The sequence below is a fragment of the Phyllobates terribilis genome, unplaced genomic scaffold, assembly GCF_046119375.1.
Source record: "Phyllobates terribilis strain yellow unplaced genomic scaffold, ASM4611937v1 Scaffold_3__8_contigs__length_932513732, whole genome shotgun sequence".
Classification (NCBI taxonomy): domain Eukaryota; kingdom Metazoa; phylum Chordata; class Amphibia; order Anura; family Dendrobatidae; genus Phyllobates; species Phyllobates terribilis.
In genome coordinates, this window is record NW_027362763.1 from 871,988,732 (window position 1) to 872,009,201 (window position 20,470).

Consider the following 20,470-nt stretch of genomic DNA (forward strand, 5'->3'; position numbering starts at 1 on the left):
AAATAGGCCAACAAGGTCATGTGACCAGCAATAGAAAAAACCTAAGAGCAAGGTTCTAACAGTACCCCCCCTCCTAAGAGGATCCTCCGGATCTCCTAGGACCAGACTTATCAGGAAATCTCCTGTGAAATGCTCTGATAAGTCTGGACGCGGAAATATCATCCGACCTCACCCATGAGTTATCCTCGGGTCCGAAACCTTTCCAGGCCACGAGATACTGCAAACTACCTCTATACCGTCTAGAATTAAGGATGCGAGAAATTTCATATTCCCCATCCTCCACCACCGGAGGAACAGAGGCAGAGGCGTCACAATCCGACACAACAGCTTTTTTCAACAGAGAGACATGAAACACCGGATTAATTCTCCAGGAGGTAGGAACCTCCAACCTAACAGCAGATTGGTTAACAACCTGAAGCACCTTAAAGGGCCCTACAAACTTGGGACCCAATTTCTTAGAAGGAATCCTCAACCGCAGATTCCTAGAGGACAACCAAACCATGTCACCAACAGCGAACAAAACCTCCTGTCGTTTCCTATCAAAGTAGTCTTTAGATTTTCTGTTAGCCTCCTGAAGATTACCACGCACATCCATCCAAACTCTCTCCAAATCGGCGGAAAAATTCTCCTCCTCAGGCACGGCAGATACCATCTTGGAGAACGACCCAAACGACGGATGTCTCCCAGAACAACAAAAAAAAGGCGAACAACCAGCAGAAGAAGATGTATGATTGTTCAGAGCAAATTCAGCAAGTGGTAGAAACTCAGACCACCCCTCTTGATTGTCTGCCACAAAACAACGCAAGAACTGCTCAACATCCTGGTTTTTCCTTTCTGTCTGGCCATTAGATTCAGGATGATATCCGGATGAGAACGACAAATGAACTCCCAACCTGTCACAAAAGGCGCGCAAAAAACGAGCCACGAACTGAGGTCCCCTATCAGAAACAATGTCAGTAGGAACGCCATGAAGTCTGACAATTTCCTTGACAAAGGCCTTAGCGAGAGTCTTAGCGCAGGGCAGTTTGACGAAGGGAACCAAGTGACACATCTTGCTAAAACGGTCCACGACCACCCAGATGACAGTAAAACCCTCAGAGGGGGGAAGGTCAGTTATAAAGTCCATAGCCAAATGTGTCCAAGGAGCACTGGGAACCTCCAGAGGGCAAAGTAACCCCGCAGCAGGAGTATGTGAGGACTTAGATCTAGCACATATAGTACATTGACGCACCCACTTAATGACTTCCTTCTGCCATCCAGGCCACCAAAAACTGCGACCCACCAGTCTCTTGGTCTCAGAGATTCCGGGATGACCTGCCAACCGAGATTCGTGATACTCAACAAACAAATCTCTCCTAAAGGTCCCAGGCACAAACAACCTCCCATGGGGAGTGTTAGATGGGGCATTCTCCTGTGCTTTAAGAATCTCATCTTCCAAAACGGAGTCCAAAGCAGCTATCACAACACCTTCTTGTAAAATGTTCTCCTCTTTCTCAGCACCGACTATGGGAGAAAAACTGCGAGACAAGGCATCCGCCTTAACATTCTTAGTACCTGGGATGTAAGTAACGGAAAAATTAAACCGCGAGAAAAACAGTGCCCACCTAGCCTGACGGGCATTCAGGCGCTTGGCAGCATCAAGATATATCAGATTTTTATGATCCGTAAAAACCTGAACGGGAAATTCAGCACCTTCCAAGAGGTGGCGCCAGTGTTCAAATGCGAGTTTAATAGCCAATAATTCCCGATTACCAATATCGTAATTCAGTTCAGTCTCCGAAAATTTTTTTGAAAAAAAGGCACAGGGATGTACTCCATCCCCGTTATCCTGAGACAATACTGCGCCAACCCCCACAGAGGAAGCATCAACCTCAACCAAAAACGGCTTAGTCACATCAGGCTGCATAAGGATGGGAGCAGAGGTGAACCTCTCCTTGAGATACACAAAAGCTTCAATGGCCTCAGAAGTCCACTGAACCGCATCAGCACCTTTCCTGGTGAGATCGGTCAGAGGTTTGACAATAATAGAAAAATTTTTAATGAATTTTCTATAATAATTGGTGAAACCCAAAAACCTCTGTATCGATTTCAAACCAATAGGCCTAGGCCATTCCTGCACAGCTTGAACTTTAACCGGGTCCATCTCAAAACCTTCGCTGGAGATAATGTAGCCCAAAAAACTAATTCTCTGTACAGCGAACTCACATTTCTCCAGCTAAGCAAAAAGCAAATTGTCAATTAATAACTGTAATACTTCACGTACGCTCCGCCAATGAGATTCCAGATCGGGCGAATAAATCAAAATGTCATCCAAATACACAACCACATTTTTGCCGATCAAAGGTCTAAGGATGTCATTAATAAGATTCTGAAAAAATGCTGGAGCATTGGTGAGACCAAAAGGCATAACCAGATTCTCAAAATGACCCACAGGAGTGTTAAAAGCAGTCTTCCATTCGTCACCCTCCTTCATGCGCAACAGATTGTATGCCCCCCGAAGGTCAATTTTAGAGAACCACTTGGCCCCCACTAACTGGTTAAACAGATCAGGAATCAATGGCAGTGGGTAAGGATTGCGTACAGTAATTTTGTTAATCTCACGAAAATCCAGACAAGGACGAAAACCGCCGTCCTTTTTTTTTTACAAAAAAAAATCCAACCGCCACAGGAGACTTGGAAGGCCTAATGTGACCGGCGGCCAAACTTGTCTGTATGTATTCCAAAGCCTTTCTCTCAGGAATAGTAATATTAAATAAACGACTTTTAGGAAGAGTCGCTCCAGGGACAAATTCAATAGTACAATCATAGTCTCTATGGGGAGGCAAAACCTGCGATTCCTTCTCAGAAAAAACTCTCCAAAAATCCTGAATAGGAACAGGCAATTCCCCCCTATCCACAGCTGCAATACGCCCGTTACAACACTTGTCATAACATTTATGGCTCCAGGATTTAATTTCATTGGTAGACCAATCCAGTACAGGATTGTGCAATTTTAACCAGGGCAATCCCAACACCACCGGAGAAGGCAAGTTATTCAAAACTACCAAATCCAATTTCTCATGGTGAACACCATTAATAGTGAGAGGAAATTCACAGACCTTGAGAGTAACATTCTTCAAAGGGGAGCCATCCACAGAAACCACAGCAATGGGGGATGATAAAGGTTCGGGTTTTAAATTGAGTTTTTCCAAGAATCCCCCATCAATTACATTCAGAGTAGACCCACAATCGACAAACACCCGAAATTCCATTAATTTTTCCTGAGCAATAGTGGAAGCAGCTAAAAATACACCCTTGGAATTTAAACAGGCAATACGGGCATGACTGACCATTTTTTTTTCTTTCTTCATATGAAGCACACAGCTTTTAATGAAATGACCAGAATTTCCGCAATAGAAACACAAACCTTCAGAAAATCTGCGGTCCTTTTCTTGAGAGCGAAGTGCCATCGCTCCAATCTCCATCGGCTCTCCACTGTCAGTACACACATTCTCATGACCAGAAACTGACATAGCAGAGGATTTGCTCTCATTAACCCTTGCACGCAGTCTCCTATCCACCCGTATAGCTAATTGCATAGCCTGTTGCAAATCTTCAGGTGTGGGATAAGCAATTAGCAGGTCTTTAACCCTTTCACTGAGCCCAGCAAGAAATAGACTCTTCAGAGCAGAATCGTTCCACCCTATTTGAGTAGACCACCGACGGAAATGAGTACAATATTTTTCCACATTACCTGATCCCTGTCTCAAACGTCTCAACTCAGTCTCAGCTGATGAGACACGGTCAGGATCATCATATAATAGTCCCAAAGCAGAAAAAAAACTATCCACTGATCTAAAGCATGTATCACTAGGTTGCAAAGAAAAGGCCCACTCCTGAGGCTCCTTGCGCAAAAGTGACATTATGAACCCTATGCGCTGGGATTCATCCCCAGAGGACCTGGGTCTCAAACGAAAATACAATAAGCAAGCATTTTTAAATGAAAAAAATTCTTGGTGTTCACCAAAAAATAAATCCGGCAAACGTACCTTAGGCTCCAAGAAATGTGCTCCAGGACAGTTACTCACGTGCTGATGGAGCTCGGCTACCTCCAGAGAGAGTCCCTGCAGGCGTTGAGCCAAATCCTGAACCGACACCATGATGGAACAGAAAAATCTTTCTTTAGAGAATTTGCGGGCTGGACTTACTGTTATGTTCTGCTACCAGAGCTAAGGAAAGAGAGGAGATCTGTCCCTACGATAGAACTCAGCTTGATCCCTACGATGTAACAGGGAACCTGATCCTGCGATCAGACCTGCTAAAGTCCTCAGCTAGTCTGTACGGAGACCTATAGATGTGGGGAAGGAATCCCTACAAGTACTAAGGACTGGGAGCAAAATGGACACCTCCTAACAGAAATAGTAGCAGACAGACGAACAAACAAAATATATAGAACACAGAGGTCCGGAGACCAAGCAAACTAACAGAGTTAGATACTAAGCACAGGCTAGCTAAAGAGTAGTAATACAATGAAGTCCAGCAAAGCCAGAAGGGCGGAGAAGGACTAAGTAGGCCAACAAGGTCATGTGACCAGCAATAGAAAAAACCTAAGAGCAAGGTTCTAACACTAGCAGCAGACACATCTCTACAACAACTGTTAAGAGGAGACTTTGTGCAGCAGGCCTTCATGGTAAAATAGCTGCTAGGAATCCACTGCTAAGGACAGGTAACAAGCAGAAGACACTTGTTTGGGCTAAAGAACACAAGGAATGGACATTAGACCAGTGGAAATCTGTGCTTTGGTCTGAGGAGTCCAAATTTGAGATTTTTGGTTCCAACCACCGTGTCTTTGTGCGACACAGAAAAGGTGAACGGATAGACTCTACATGCCTGGTTCCCACCGTGAAGCATGGAGGAGGAGGTGTGATGGTGTGGGGGTGCTTTGCTGGTGACACTGTTGGGGATTTATTCAAAATTGAAGGCATACTGAACCAGCATGGCTACCACAGCATCTTGCAGCGGCATGCTATTCCATCTGGTTTGCGTTTAGTTGGACCATCATTTATTTTTCAACAGGACAATGACCCCAAACACACCTCCAGGCTGTGTAAGGGTTATTTGACCAAGAAGGAGAGTGATGGGGTGCTACGTCAGATGACCTGGCCTCCACAGTCACCAGACCAGAACCCAATCGAGATGGTTTGGGGTGAGCTGGACCGCAGAGTGAAGGCAAAAGGGCCAACAAGTGCTAAGCATCTCTGGGAACTCCTTCAAGATTGTTGGAAGACCATTTCCGGTGACTACCTCTTGAATCTCATCAAGAGAATGCCAAGAGTGTGCAAAGCAGTCATCAAAGCTAAAGGTGGCTACTTTGAAGAACCTAGAATATAATACATGTTTTTAGTTGTTCACACTTTTTTGTTAAGTATATAATTCCACATGTGTTAATTCATAGGTTTGATGCCTTCAGTGTGAATGTACAATTTTCATAGTCATGAAAATACAGAAAAATCTTTAAATGAGAAGGTGTGTCCAAACTTTTGGTCTGTACTGTATATATATATATATATACGTATATATATATATATACCATATTTTCTGACTATAAGACGCACTTTTTTCCTCCAAAATTTTGGAGGAAAGTGGGGGGTGCGTCTTATAGTCCCAATACTATATTACTGTATGGCCGTGCATGGTGGTGGGTGTGGGGGAGCGGCAGCGGGGGATCAGCAGGGCACAGGTAGCTTACACTGTGCTCGCTACTAAAAAAAAAGAATATTTCCTGCTCCCCAAGCCCATGGGCATGGAGAGCAATGAATATTCATTTTCCTTAATAGCCGGTACACTGTAGTATTTTTGTTGCATTTAATTGTGAAAATATTATAATTTTGGCAAAAATTTTGAACATTTAGAAATTTTAAAACTTTTAGTTTTTAGGACTTTAAGTCAGATAGTTATATCACACAGATTTGTTAAAAAATAAAATTCTCCACATGTCTACTTGACATCAGCATAATTTTTTAAACATATATTTTTTTAGTTCAGAAGGGTTAAAGGTTTATCAGCAATTTCTCATTTTTCCAACAAAATTTACAAAACCACTTTTTTAGGGACCACATCACATTTGACTTTGAGGGACCCATGTGACAGAAAATACCCAAAAGTGACACTATTTTAAAAACTGCACCCCTCAAAGTGCTCAAAACCACATTCAAGAAGTTTATTAACCCTTCGGATGTTTTCAAAGGAATTAAAACAAAGTGGAAGAAAAAAATTAAAATTTAACTTTTTCCCACAAAAATGTTGCTTTCAAAAGGGTAACAGGAGAAAATGGACCAAACAATTTGTTGTGCAATTTTTCCTTAGTACACCGATACTCCATATTTGGTGGAAAACTACAGTTTGAATGCACGGCAGGGCTCGGAAGGAAAGGAGCATCATTTCACTTGCAAAATTGGCTGGAATAGATAACGGATGCCATTTTGCGTTTGCAGAGCCCTTGATATGCCTAAACAGTGGAAACCCACCCACAAGTGACCCCATTTTGGAAACTACACTCCTCAAGGAACTTATCTAGAGGTGTAGTGAGTACCTTAAACACACAGGTACTGCACAGAATTTTATAATTTTAAGCCATGAAAATGAAAAAATACATTTTTTCCCACAAAAATGTTGCTTCAGCCCCAAATTTTTCATTTTCACAAGCGTAAGAAGAAATTGGACCATACAATTTGTTGTGCAATTTATCCTGAGTACATTGATGGTATGTGGTAGAAAGCTACTGTTTGGGCACACAGCATGGCTCAGAAGGGAAGGAGCACCATTTGACTTTTGGAGTGCAAAATTGGCTGGAATAGATAGCAGACGTCATGTGTGTTTGCAAAGCCCCTGATGTGCCTAAACAGTAGAAACCCCCAACAAGTGACCCCATTTTGTAAACTACACCTCTTGAGGAATTCATCTAGGGGTGCAGTGAGCATTTTTAACTTTCAGGCGATTGTATAACACTGGGCTGCGTAAATTGAAAATTACAATTTGTTCCACTAAAATGTTGCTCTAGCCCCAAGTTTTTAATTTTAAAAAAGAATAAAAGGAGAAAATGAATGTACAATTTCTCATATGTGGTTTAAAACTATTTTTGAGGTTCAATGCTAAGCTCAGAAAGGAAGAAGCACCATACTGAAGTTCTAATTTTGCTGGAATGGTTTGAGGGTGCCATGTCACACTGGCAGAGCCTTTGAGATGCCACTGCAGAACCACCCATTAGTGACCCCCTTTTACAAATTACACTCCCAATGAATTAATTTATGGGTGCAGTGAGCATACTGACGCCATATGTGCCTCACATAATTTTATACCATTGGGCAGTGAAGAAAGAATAATTACATTTTTACCACTAAAATGTTGTTTTAGTCCCTACTTTTTAACTTTTAAAAGGGCTAATAGGAAAAAATGGACCTCACAGTTTGTTGTGCAATTTCTTCTGAGTGTGCCAATACCCTACATGTAATCGGAACATACTTTTCAGGCACAGTGGAAAGCTCAGAAGGGAAGGAGCGCCATATTATAGTGCAGATTTTGCGGTTATGGTTTGCGGGTGCCTTCACCCACAGGAAGAGCCCCTGAGGTGCCATAAAAGCAGAACTCCCCAACAAGTGACCCCAGTTTACAAACTAAACCTCTTAATAAATTCATCTAAGGGTGCAGTGAGCATATTGGTGTGTCACAGAATTTTATACTATTGGGCAGTGAAGAATAAATAATTACATTTTTTTACCAAAACAAAATTTGTTTTAGCCCCAGATATTTTAACATGGGGAAATGGGGAAAAATGGCACCAAAATGTGTCACACAATTGCTGCTGAACTTGGAAATACCCCATATATGGCTGTACAGTACTACTTACCCACACGGTGAGGCTCGGGAGGGAAAGAGGACTATTTGACTCTTATAAAACAAATTATAGTAGAATACTTTGTGGACTCAATATACAGAGCCCATATACAGAGCCCCTAAGTGCCAGAAGAGCAAAATCATCCCTAAACTGACCCCATTTTGGGAATTACACCCCTCTGGGAATTTATCTACAGGTGTAGTGATGATTTTGACTCTATATGTGTTTTCCAGCAATGGACACTGCTAAATGAAAATTGCAAACCTGCCATTGTAGTGCCCTGTGTAGTGCATTTGAATTTGCTGGATTTTTCTTTTTGGGAGGTGAGAAGCCATAGCGCTTTTCCAGAGCATTTGTGCTACTAGTAACATAGAAGCCCCCTATATTTTCATTGACAGATGATGGACCTGTGTGGGAACTTGCATTTTTGTAGACTGACTTGAAGCTTTTATTAGGAACATTTTACATAACATTTTGGATCACACTGAGCACTTACATCGGGGGTTTACATCTAAATCTCTGAATGACTCGATGAAGACTAAACCACTGAAAGATACTTTCACTATAATGAGGCAGAAGCGTTAATCTGGACTACAACTGGCCTCTGTTCAGGGATGTACTTCTTTTCAAAGGTGCACAAAACTGTAGCCGACCGTGCTTTTGTGCACTCTTAAAAAGAGAGACACCGCTGGATCATAGGACAGAGAACTCCCACAGTGTATCCATCTGCCTCATTATAGGGAATCTTCTGCCGGGGGTTCTGACTGAATCAGAGATTTACACGGAATACCCGATGTAAGCGCTCAACGCAGAGCGCAGGATAGATGTGGGCTGAGCCTTATTGCAATCTTTGGCCAACAGAATGAATAAAATTAAAAGCAGGTCAAGAGTTTATTTTATTTATTTTTTACACCGTTCCTCATGCGGTATAAGTGATTAGACGACTTTATTCTTCGGGTCAGTGCGATTACAGTGATACCACATTATTTTTTTTTGCTTGGCTGCTATGACACACAAGTTGATGTTTTTATTGGTACCATTTTAGGGCACATAACATTTTTTGATTCGCTTTCTATTAGATTTTTGGGAGGCAGAAAAAAACAGCTAATTCATTAATTGTTTTTTGCAATTTTTTTATACTGTACACTGTGTGGTAAAAGTGATGAGGCAGGTTTATTCTTTGGGTCAGTACGATTACAGAGATATCCCATGTATATAATTTTTTATCTTTTTACACAATAAAAACTATTTAATAGAAAATATAATTGTTGTTGCATCATTCTGTTCTGAGAGCTATAACTTTTTAATTTTACTACTGACTGAACTGTATCATGGCTTGTTTTTTGCGGGACAAGATGACATTTGCAGCTGTACCATTTTTATTTCCATTCGACTTTTTGATCACATTTTATTCCACTTTTTTTGCCAGTATGATGAAAAAGCATATTTTTTTGCCAAGTTTTTCATTTATTTTTTTAACAGTGTTCATTGAAGGGGTTAAATAGTGTGACAGTCTTATAGAAGGAGTTGTTCCAGATGCAGAGATACCAAATATGTGTACTTTCTTCAGTTTATTAATTTTTAAAAAATATACCGGTTATACTAGAGTATAAACCGACCCGAATATAAGCCGAGGCACCTAATTTTACCATAAAAAACTAGGAACACTTATTGACTCGAGTATAAGTCTAGGGTGGGAAATGCAGCAGCTACTGATAAATTTACCCATCCTGGTAAGCACTGTCCCCTCATCCCCAATCCTGGTATGCATGGTCCCCTCATCCCCAATCCTGGTATGCATGGCCCCCTCATCCCCAATCCTGGCTTGCATGGTCCCCTCATCCCCAATTCTGGTATGCATGGCCCCCTCATCCCCAATCATGGTATGCATGGTCCCTTCATCCCCAATCCTGGTATGCATGGCACCCCTCATTCCCAATCCTGGTATGCATGGCATCACTCATCCCCAATCCTGATATGCATGGCACCCCTCATCCCCAATCCTGATGTGCATGGTCTCCTCATCCCCAATCCTGGTATGCATGGTCCCCTCATCTCCAATCCTGGTATGTATGGCCCCCTCATCACTGCACACATGAAAAAAATAAACACTTCTACTCACCTTTCTCCCCTCTATTCCAGCGCTGCGTCCTGTTCTGACTGCATCTCACCTCAGCATCTGCACAGCGCATGACATCAATTCCATGCGTCCTCAGATGCTGAGGTGAGCTGCCGGGATATTCACTCCTCTCCACGCCGGGCCCATGTGCATGGAGAGGAGGGAATATTCCTGTTCTTTTATAGCGGGCGCACAGTGTCAGCAGCGCCGCAGTGGCTCAGCAATCCTCCATGCCCGCTACTAAAGAGAATGAATATTCACCCTTATCCATGCCCAGGGGTGTGGAGAAGGGTGAATATTAATTTTCCTTTAGCAGCGGGCACACGTGGTAGCTGCAGCAGCGGCTACTGCCTGTGCCCCGCTCCTCTGCTGCCAAAGCCCCCCCACCACTATCCACTACCGGAATGTGTATACTAAATAAAGTATATTCCCGATTATAAGCCGAGGGGGACTTTTTCAGCCTAAAAAAATCGGCTGAAAAAGTCAGCTTATACTCGAGTATATACAGTAAGTATTTATTTGTATAATATTTTTTTAATTTATTTTATTTATTTTATGATATTTTTAAAAAAACATTTTTACAATTTTTTTTTGGAATACTCAGTTCCTATATGGGCCTTTTTTCATTTTGATCACTGTTATTATGTATCGCAATGCACTAGCATTGCAATGCATTATATCTGTCAGTGTTACACTAACAGAAGGCTCTTAAACCATGCTCCTGGCATTGTCTAAGCAGGCTACAGTAGCTGACAGACTCAGAGTTTATCATGACTACCTCCGGTTGCCATAGCAACAATCGGGACCTTGTGATGACGTTGTGGTGGGTGCCGACTTGAAGGAAGATTGAGCCCCCTCCCTCTCACCGAGCTTTGTAAACGCTGCGATTGCAATTGATCACAGCATTTAGGCTGTTAATTAACCCAGGGAGGTGCGGGCAGCCGGGGCTCGGCTTTCATTTAAGATAAGCTCTCAGCGGCCATCGTGCAGGCACAACTCCTGTGTCCGAATAATCTCCATGACGTAAATTTACTTCATTTTGCAGGAACCCCTTCCTGACCATGATGTAAACTTACGTCAAATGTCGAAGGGGTTAAGGGAATGTTTAACAGACAGCCATCTCAGCCGACTCTCCCGTACATGGGAACGCTTTAGTCTAATGTGTATGGGGGGGCTTTAGTCCTCCTATTATACCCTATCAGAGGCAGATTCTAAGGCCACAGCCCCACTATCAGTATTTGGTCAGTATTTTTTCTCAGGAGTGGGAGCCAAAACCAGGTGAGGAACAATCAGAGAAAAGGTATAATAGAAACAAGTCACCAATTCTGCATTTATCACCCACTCCTGGTTTTGGTTTCCTGTCCTGAGAAAAAACACTGACCGAATACTGACCAAATACAGAAAGTGGGGGCATGGACTTATAGAAAGTCTGTCTGTGTTATTGTTACAGGCATAATACACTGCATTGCATTAACAATTGCAGTGTATTATATGAGGAATCAAGCTCATAGAAGTACAAGTCCCTCAGTGGGACTAAAATTTTTTTTTTAAAAATTGGCATGTTTTTTTTCAATTTCCAAGACAAATAAAAATAATACAAATTTTCAAGACATTATCTGTGCCCCAAAATGGAACCATTAAATAATATAAAAAGTATATATCGGGCTATGGCAACTGAATAAATAAACAGCTACGGTTCATGAGATACAGTACTAAAAAAGAAGTGAAATGTGTTTAAATGTGTTTATAGAATCATATAAAAAATTATATATATATATATATATATATACATACACACATATGCAATATTTTTTTTTTCCTTATTTTAAATTTGAACATTTTAATATAATTTTGCCATTTAACACATTAGCATATTATTTACACTTAAAAGCTTTGAGATCTTGCCTTTGTGCCTTTGGAGTTAATTATTAAATGTAAGGAATCATTTTGCATTTTCTACTGCTTTAAATGATGTTTAATTCTTTTTATTCATATAAAATGTTTTTCCTTTGTTTAGCATTGCATTTTAATTGTGACCATTGAAGCTCTAAGGATGTGATCACTCATTCTGACAAAATGTATTACTGAGCATTCGTCCATAATGCTTTGCAACTGTCATATAAATAATGGCTATTGTGAAGCCATTAAAGCAAATATTAATGTAATGTTTATCATGCTCCTTTGTCATGGAATTATTAAAATTGTCTGTCTTGTCAGTATTTAGTATGTATGTGACAATTTCATCACTATGTTGAATTTATCATAATAGTAGATGTTCTTCTAAAATGATTCATGCCATGTAAATCTACGATGCTACTGGTAATCTAGAATCACATACAGCAAAAACTATACAGTATGGAAAAAAAAAGTTTTTTTGTGCTTTTCATACTTATTTCTCTGGGGCCCAGTACTGGTTTCCCTTTGATGGAGTTGTGTGAGGGCTTGTTTTTTGCGTTGTTAGCTGTGGTTTTTAGGGCTATATATGAAGCTTTAATAGTTTTTTATTGCATTTTTGAGGGAAGGTGCGGTGATAAAAAAATGACAATTTTAGTGTCTCTTTTTTTCTCAATAGTATTTACCGTATGGTTTAATTAACTTGATATTTTCATAGATCTGACTTGGTGATACCACAGATGTTGTTGATTGGGCTGTGATACCAAAGATGGCGGTATTGGAGGCCTTTAGTAGGTTCTCAGCTTCCATGGAAACCAATCTTCACAATGCAATGGCATCAACGGATTGACAGCAGGATTGAAGTGGTTAAACAGCAGAGTTCAGTGCTAACTCTTATCTCTGCTATCAGAAGCAGGCGCTTGCTGTATACCACAGCAATCACTCGTTATGTATGGTGCAGGCTCAGCTCCTGAACCCGCTCTATAGATGTACACCTGATTTCTTCCTTATATATACTGTGGATGTCAGGAAGGGCTTAATTGTTTGGTGCACTAGTCCGACATCCAGTATATGAGAGGACAGAGTTTAGTTTCGTAGCAAGACATCATCAAGTCATAGACTTTTTTTAAAAAATTAACATGCTCACAAACAGTACCAAAATCTACTGCAACATCAGTATTAAAGGGAATCTGTCACCCTCTGGTACGTAACTAACCTATCAATACGGGTATACAGGTGATAGAAATATAAATCTATTCATACCTGTGCTCCTCATATTAATAGTTTTGATGCTTTGAAATATTATATTATGACTTCATGTTAATGATTGCTCCAGGCCCCGGGCACATAAGGAATCCCCAACTCCTCTCTTTATTAACACAGTACCCCCTCCCCAGCACGTCACAGTGTCCTGTTGCGGTGCAGTAATCTCACGCTTGCGCATTGAAATCACTCCTTCTCTCCCTCCCTCTTTCCCTCCCACGTGTCTTCGTGACTCACCGGCACCTGCGCAGAAAATCACACACTAGTGTATTCCGTGATGTTCTGCGCAGGGCACCGGCAGTGAAGGCAATTGCATCAATGCTATGAATAATATCAAAACAGGATTGCTTAAAGAGAACCTTTCACCCATTTTTTTAAGCAAATAACCATTTTTAAACCATAAAAAAGATTGGTTGCTACAAGCAGTGTGTCAAATATTTGTCTATTGTTTCTATAGTTTTCATATATGTCACGGAGCTTTTAGATGCCACATTATGGCTACATTAGAAGTACACGCCCCTAGTGAAAGCTATCTAGAAACACCCACTTGAACTTTAAAAAAGTGAACACATTAGGTTCCGCAACAGATAGGTGAAAGTAAAAAAAAAAGTTTTATTCAACTCTGCAGTGACTATTACATCTTGTGTCCAGTTCAACGTGAAAAATTTGCTGAAAGGTTCTCTTTAAAGAGCACCTGTCACTTGCAATAAATATGTATTTTTTTACTTGCTGTAATTGCCACTATTCTCTTGTGCAAATTACCTCTTCAGAGAAAAAGAAGACTTGAACAGAGCTGGTATGTCACTCTCCACAAGGAGAAACATTACATCTTACACTATTCTCTTGTTTGTCTTAAGATTTGCCCTTCTCTTCCCCATATATAAATCTAGTCTTTGGGAGTTGTCCTCAAGAAGATTCCTATAGAAAAAAAATGATCCCATGCACTTGGCTAAAAAGACTAGATTTACAAATAAGGAAGAGGATAATATATCTCTGCAACAGAAATGTAATGCCAAATTCTGAAGAACAGCTGCATTTACTGTGGCGCCCCTGCGGGTCCAGTTGCCACAGAGGTACTTACTCAGGTAAGGAGGGTGCACTACCCGGGACCCAACCACTCACATCCAACACTACACTACATCACTCCATTAGGGAAGGTCCAGATAGCTCCTAAGGGAGAGCACAGACCAGGTCCCTGTCAGGGGGATGGAACTAAGTAGAGGAGGTGGGTGGAGGAAGTAGCTTAGGGGAGCACTGAAGGAAGAGTATAAAAGCAGAATAGAAACATCTAGAAGGGTCCACTCCTGGTTCCAGTCCTTGGAGATCAGTTGGTTGTTCAGAGGACCGTGTGGAGTAAGGTCCAGATGGCGAGGGGGCCCAGTGGAAGGGGCCCAAGAAGAGAGTGAGGAGAGAACACAAGAGCAGTGAGGGGGGCTCCAGAGAGAGAAGGGATTCTAGGGGAATGGCGAGTGCAGGATGCCACCCGTGCGCCCGAGTTCATGCTGACCGTGAAGGGATCAGGACTAGAGATGAGCGTTGTTCTACTCGAACTGTTCGCCAATCTCAAATTCGAGCTGTTTTGGGCGGTGTTCGAGCCGTTCGGCGAACACGAACAATTTGAGAAAAATTCGGCTGTTCGAGGTTATGTTCGATAACTGTTCGTGCACCAAAATCATAACTGGATTTTTTCTCAGTAATGATGAAAATTAATGTTAATACGCAGTTTGAGTGTACAGCGGGGCGGGGGGAGGGGCAGGGGATGGATCTCTGCAGGAACAATGAAGATCTCCATTTTTTTTTCTCTTTCCCGCATTTGCAGTGGGGAGGTGCAATCTGTCAGCCTATCAGCAGCGCACACACGGAGCGAAGTGCTTTTTTTCACACAAGCAAGGGCATGTGTGATTGGCAGTGTATGTCACATGTCCTTGCCCTATAAGACCAAGCCATTTTCCCCGTCGCCACCATTTTCTCACTGCTGCAGCTGCGTGTTAGACGGCACCGCTGTTGCTGTGTGCGCTATACCTTGTTAATTTCAAGCCAATTTTCGCACAAATATACAGATAGCTTGGGAGTAGGGAATAGTTGTGATTGCAGTCCTTTTAAGGACTAGGTTACAGCATTTCCTACGACTTTTATCAGGCAGGTCTGTGCTCTTAAATAGATAGATTGTGGGAGTAAAGACTAATTGTAATTGGAGTCCCTTTCAGGACTAGGTTACATCAGTTCCTATCAGTTTTTGCCAGGCAGGTCTGTGCCAGTGCTGTGCAAGTTTTTTTCACAGCATTTGGCTGAATCTAGCAAAGCTAATCCTTTTTGGCCTATTGCAGAGTGTGTTAGTCAGTGGAGTAGCCTATCTGTGTTGCAAGATATACCACCTGTGTATAGAATACCAATTTTTTTACTGCACCTAGTGAAGTAAAATCTTTTGGGCATAGCATCATTCTATTAGTCCATCTATACTGACCTCCATCAGGTTGCAAACTGAATATAATTTTTTTCTGCATCTAGCTCTGAAAAAATATTGGGCTTCTAGCTGTGTGTGGGACTTGTTGTATTAGTCCATCTATACTGACCTCCATCAGGTTGCAAATTCAAAATAATTTTTTGTATGCATCTAGCTCTGAAAAAATATTTGGCCTTCTAGCAGTGTGTGGGACTTTCTCTGTTAGTCCATTTATACTGACCTCCATCAGGTTGCAAACTGAATATAATTTTTTTCTACATCTAGCTCTGAAAAAATATTTGGCCTTCTAGCAGTGTGTCGGACTTTCTCTATTAGTCCATCTATACTGACCTCCATCAGGTTGCAAATTAAAAATAATTTTTATCTGCATCTACAGTACCTCTGAAAAAATATTTGGGCTTCTAGCTGTGTGTGGGACTTGTTGTATTAGTCCATCTATACTGACCTCCATCAGGTTGCAAACTGAATATATTTTTTTCTGCATCTACCTCTGAAAAAATATTGGGCTTCTAGCTGTGTGTGGGACTTGTTGTATTAGTCCATCTATACTGACCTCCATCAGGTTGCAAACTGAATATATTTTTTTCTGCATCTACCTCTGAAAAAATATTGGGCTTCTAGCTGTGTGTGGGACTTATTGTATTAGTCCATCTATACTGACCTCCATCAGGTTGCAAACTGAATATATTTTTTTCTGCATCTACCTCTGAAAAAATATTGGGCTTCTAGCTGTGTGTGGGACTTGTTGTATTAGTCCATCTATACTGACCTCCATCAGGTTGCAAACTGAATATATTTTTTTCTGCATCTACCTCTGAAAAAATATTGGGCTTCTAGCTGTGTGTGGGACTTGTTGTATTAGTCCATCTATACTGACCTCCATCAGGTTGCAAACTGAATATATTTTTTTCTGCATCTACCTCTGAAAAAATATTGGGCTTCTAGCTGTGTGTGGGACTTGTTGTATTAGTCCATCTATACTGACCTCCATCAGGTTGCAAACTGAATATATTTTTTTCTGCATCTACCTCTGAAAAAATATTGGGCTTCTAGCTGTGTGTGGGACTTGTTGTATTAGTCCATCTATACTGACCTCCATCAGGTTGCAAACTGAATATATTTTTTTCTGCATCTACCTCTGAAAAACTATTGGGCTTCTAGCTGTGTGTGGGACTTGTTGTATTAGTCCATCTATACTGACCTCCATCAGGTTGCAAACTGAATATATTTTTTTCTACATCTACCTCTGAAAAAATATTGGGCTTCTAGCTGTGTGTGGGACTTGTTGTATTAGTCCATCTATACTGACTTCCATCAGGTTGCAAACTGAATATATTTTTTTCTACATCTACCTCTGAAAAAATATTGGGCTTCTAGCTGTGTGTGGAACTTGTTGTATTAGTCCATCTATACTGACCTCCATCAGGTTGCAAACTGAATATATTTTTTTCTGCATCTACCTCTGAAAAAATATTGGGCTTCTAGCTGTGTGTGGGACTTGTTGTATTAGTCCATCTATACTGACCTCCATCAGGTTGCAAACTGAATATATTTTTTTCTGCATCTACCTCTGAAAAAATATTGGGCTTCTAGCTGTGTGTGGGACTTGTTGTATTAGTCCATCTATACTGACCTCCATCAGGTTGCAAACTGAATATATTTTTTTCTGCATCTACCTCTGAAAAAATATTGGGCTTCTAGCTGTGTGTGGGACTTGTTGTATTAGTCCATCTATCCTGACCTCCATCAGGTTGCAAACTGAATATATTTTTTTCTGCATCTAGCTCTGAAAAAATATTTGGCCTTCTAGCAGTGTGTGGGACTTGTTCTATTAGTCCACCTATACTGACCTTGATCAGGTTGCAAATTCAAAATAATTTTTTGTATGCATCTAGCTCTGAAAAAATATTTGGCCTTCTAGCAGTGTGTGGGACTTTCTCTGTTAGTCCATCTATACTGACCTCCATCAGGTTGCAAACTGAATATAATTTTTTTCTGCATCTAGCTCTGAAAAAATATTTGGTCTTCTAGCTGTGTGTGGGACTTGTTGTATTAGTCCATCTATACTGACCTCCATCAGGTTGCAAATTGAATATAAATTTTTTTCTGCATCTAACCCAGCCAATAGTTTTGGCCTAATACCACAGTTTGGCCACTCAGCTCTGCTCGGTTACCATCCATTGTTTTTTTGTGCAAACAACTCCAGAGTTGTGAATTAGTTAACCACCAAAATGAGTGGAAAAAGGCCTGCTGCTGGTGGAAAGGGGAATAGGCATGTTGGGAAGGGGAAAAAAGGTTGTGTCCGTGGGGTAGGTGTTAAAGCAACAGTAACATCTGCAGAAGAAAGACCATCTTCCAGCCAAACTAAAATGTCTACTTCTTTTAGCGGACAATGTGATAAGATCCCTTTCTTACGGCCACGCCAATCGCTACAAATTCCAGATGAGGCACAAAAACAGCAGGTGCTTCAACGGATATCAAGTGCTCCTTTAAGTGGGCTCTCCTCCACATCAACTTCAACATCACAAATACTCCAGTCCTCAAAGGTGTCACCCCAATCGCACTTGCTTCCTCACAGCTCCCAAATCTCCAGCTGCCCGTCTGAGTATCAGGTAGAACAGATGGTTGAGTCTGCAGAGCTGTTTACTCATACTATAGCCTGGGAATCAGAGGTCGACTCCAGCGCTTCTGTGAATCCAGACGAGGAAATGATCTGCACTGATGCCCAGAATCTTTATGAGTCGGATCCAGGACCAGACGCAGAAGGTTCTGACCATAATGTAGACCCTCATTCCCAAACTGTAACTCCTGTTGGTGGAGACAATGAGGAAGACGATGATAAGACTCAAATACCTGATTGGAGCGACAACTTTAGTTTTTTGTCAGGGCAGGAACAGGTTGGCTCTGAGGACGACGGGTGTGATAACGCACAGGGTGATGATGATGAGGTTGGAGATCCCACTTACTGTCAACCCACAGTCAGCCAAGAGATGAGGTCAGCAGAGGAGGTGGAGGAAGATGCTAGTGACGACGAGGTCAGGTTGCGCCTTCCTGGACAGAGACGTAGTACTGGAAGCACGTCAACAACTGCATCCTCAAACACAACTCTGCCTCTCACCACAAGTCGTGGTGGCTCTTCAGGTCGCATGGGTGCTAAGCCTTGCATAGCCTGGGCATTTTTTCAGATCGATAAAGATGACCCAACTCGTGTTATCTGTAACATTTGTCAGCAAAAGCTAAGTAGAGGCCAAAAAATACATAGTTTGAGTACTTCATGCATGAACCGGCACATGGACATGAAGCATAAGTTGCAGTGGGAAGCTCAGTGTGCTACAATGCGGCCTAGCCGGCCGGGCCAACCACCGTCTGCCATATCTTGTGCATCCGCGGCCTCTTCATCCTCTGTGACTGGGGGGACAGCAGTCACACCTGTTTTGGGGCGCAGACCTGCCACCTCTTTACCCGCAACAGCCAGCGTGATTGGCAGGTCATCATTTTCTTTGGAGGTGGGAACACCAGCTGGTGTTGAGCGCTGTCCGACATCGATAGCACCACCTTTGGATCAAGGCAACCTAACATGTCCGCCTGCATCTTCCTCACAGACCGGCAGTTTGCCGGGGACACCCTTATCAACCCCGTCTAAGCACAATAGCCAGCCCTCGGTCCCTCAGATGTGGACAAGTAAAAGACCATTTCCTCCTAGCCATGAGAAAGCTAAGAGGTTGAATTTCACCATCTGCAAGCTCTTGGCTACAGAAATGCTGCCTTTCCGCCTGGTGGACACAGAGGATTTTCGAGACCTTATGTCCGTCGCAGTGCCCCAGTACCAGATGCCCAGTCGGCACTACTTCTCAAAGAAAGGTGTGCCTGCGCTCCACCAGCATGTCGCACACAACATCACCGCTTCTTTGAGAAACTCTGTGTGTGACAGGGTGCATTTCACCACAGACACTTGGACGAGTAGGCATGGACAGGGGCGTTACATGTCGCTGACTGGGCACTGGGTAACTATGGTGACAGCAGGACAAGGGGCTGCTGTCCAAGTCTTGCCGTCCCCACGAGTTGTGCGTCAATCCTCTTTATGTCAAAGTTCCTCCACTGCTTCTGCCTCCTCAACCTCCTCTCGGTCTTCCACCTGCACCCAAAGCCTGTCTGGTCATGCCACAAGCTTTCTAACTGCGCAGAAGGGATCCTGCACACCTCCTTACTATGCTGGCAGTAGGGCTCAACGTCATCAGGCGGTTTTTACATTGAAATGTCTGGGAAATGTGAGTCACACAGCTGAGGAGTTGTGGTCAGCTCTGGAGAACCAATTTCATGAATGGTTGTCTCCACTGGACCTGAAACCAGGGAAGGCCGTGTGCGACAATGCTGAAAACCTGGGTGCGGCCCTTCGCCGGGGCAATGTCACACACGTGCCTTGTATGGCTCACGTGTTGAACCTGGTTGTCCAGCAATTTTTAGCCCACTATCCCAGACTAGATGGCCTTCTGCAGAGGGCACGGTCGCTGTGTGCTCACTTCCGCCGTTCGCATCCCGCAGCTCAGCGACTTACATCTCTACAGAAGTCGTTGGGCCTGCCACTTCACCGGCTAAAATGCGATGTGCCTACCCGGTGGAATTCAACTCTGCACATGTTGCAGCGACTGTGGCAGCACCGACAAGCCCTGGTGCAATACGTTCTGACGTATAGCCTGGGCCAACGAGATTCAGAGGTGGGGCAAATCACGCTGGAGGAGTGGTCTCAGATCAGGGACCTATGCACCCTTCTGCACAGTTTTGAAATGGCGACGAAGATGTTTAGTGCTGACGATGCCATTATCAGCATGACTATTCCGGTGATTTACATGCTGGAGCA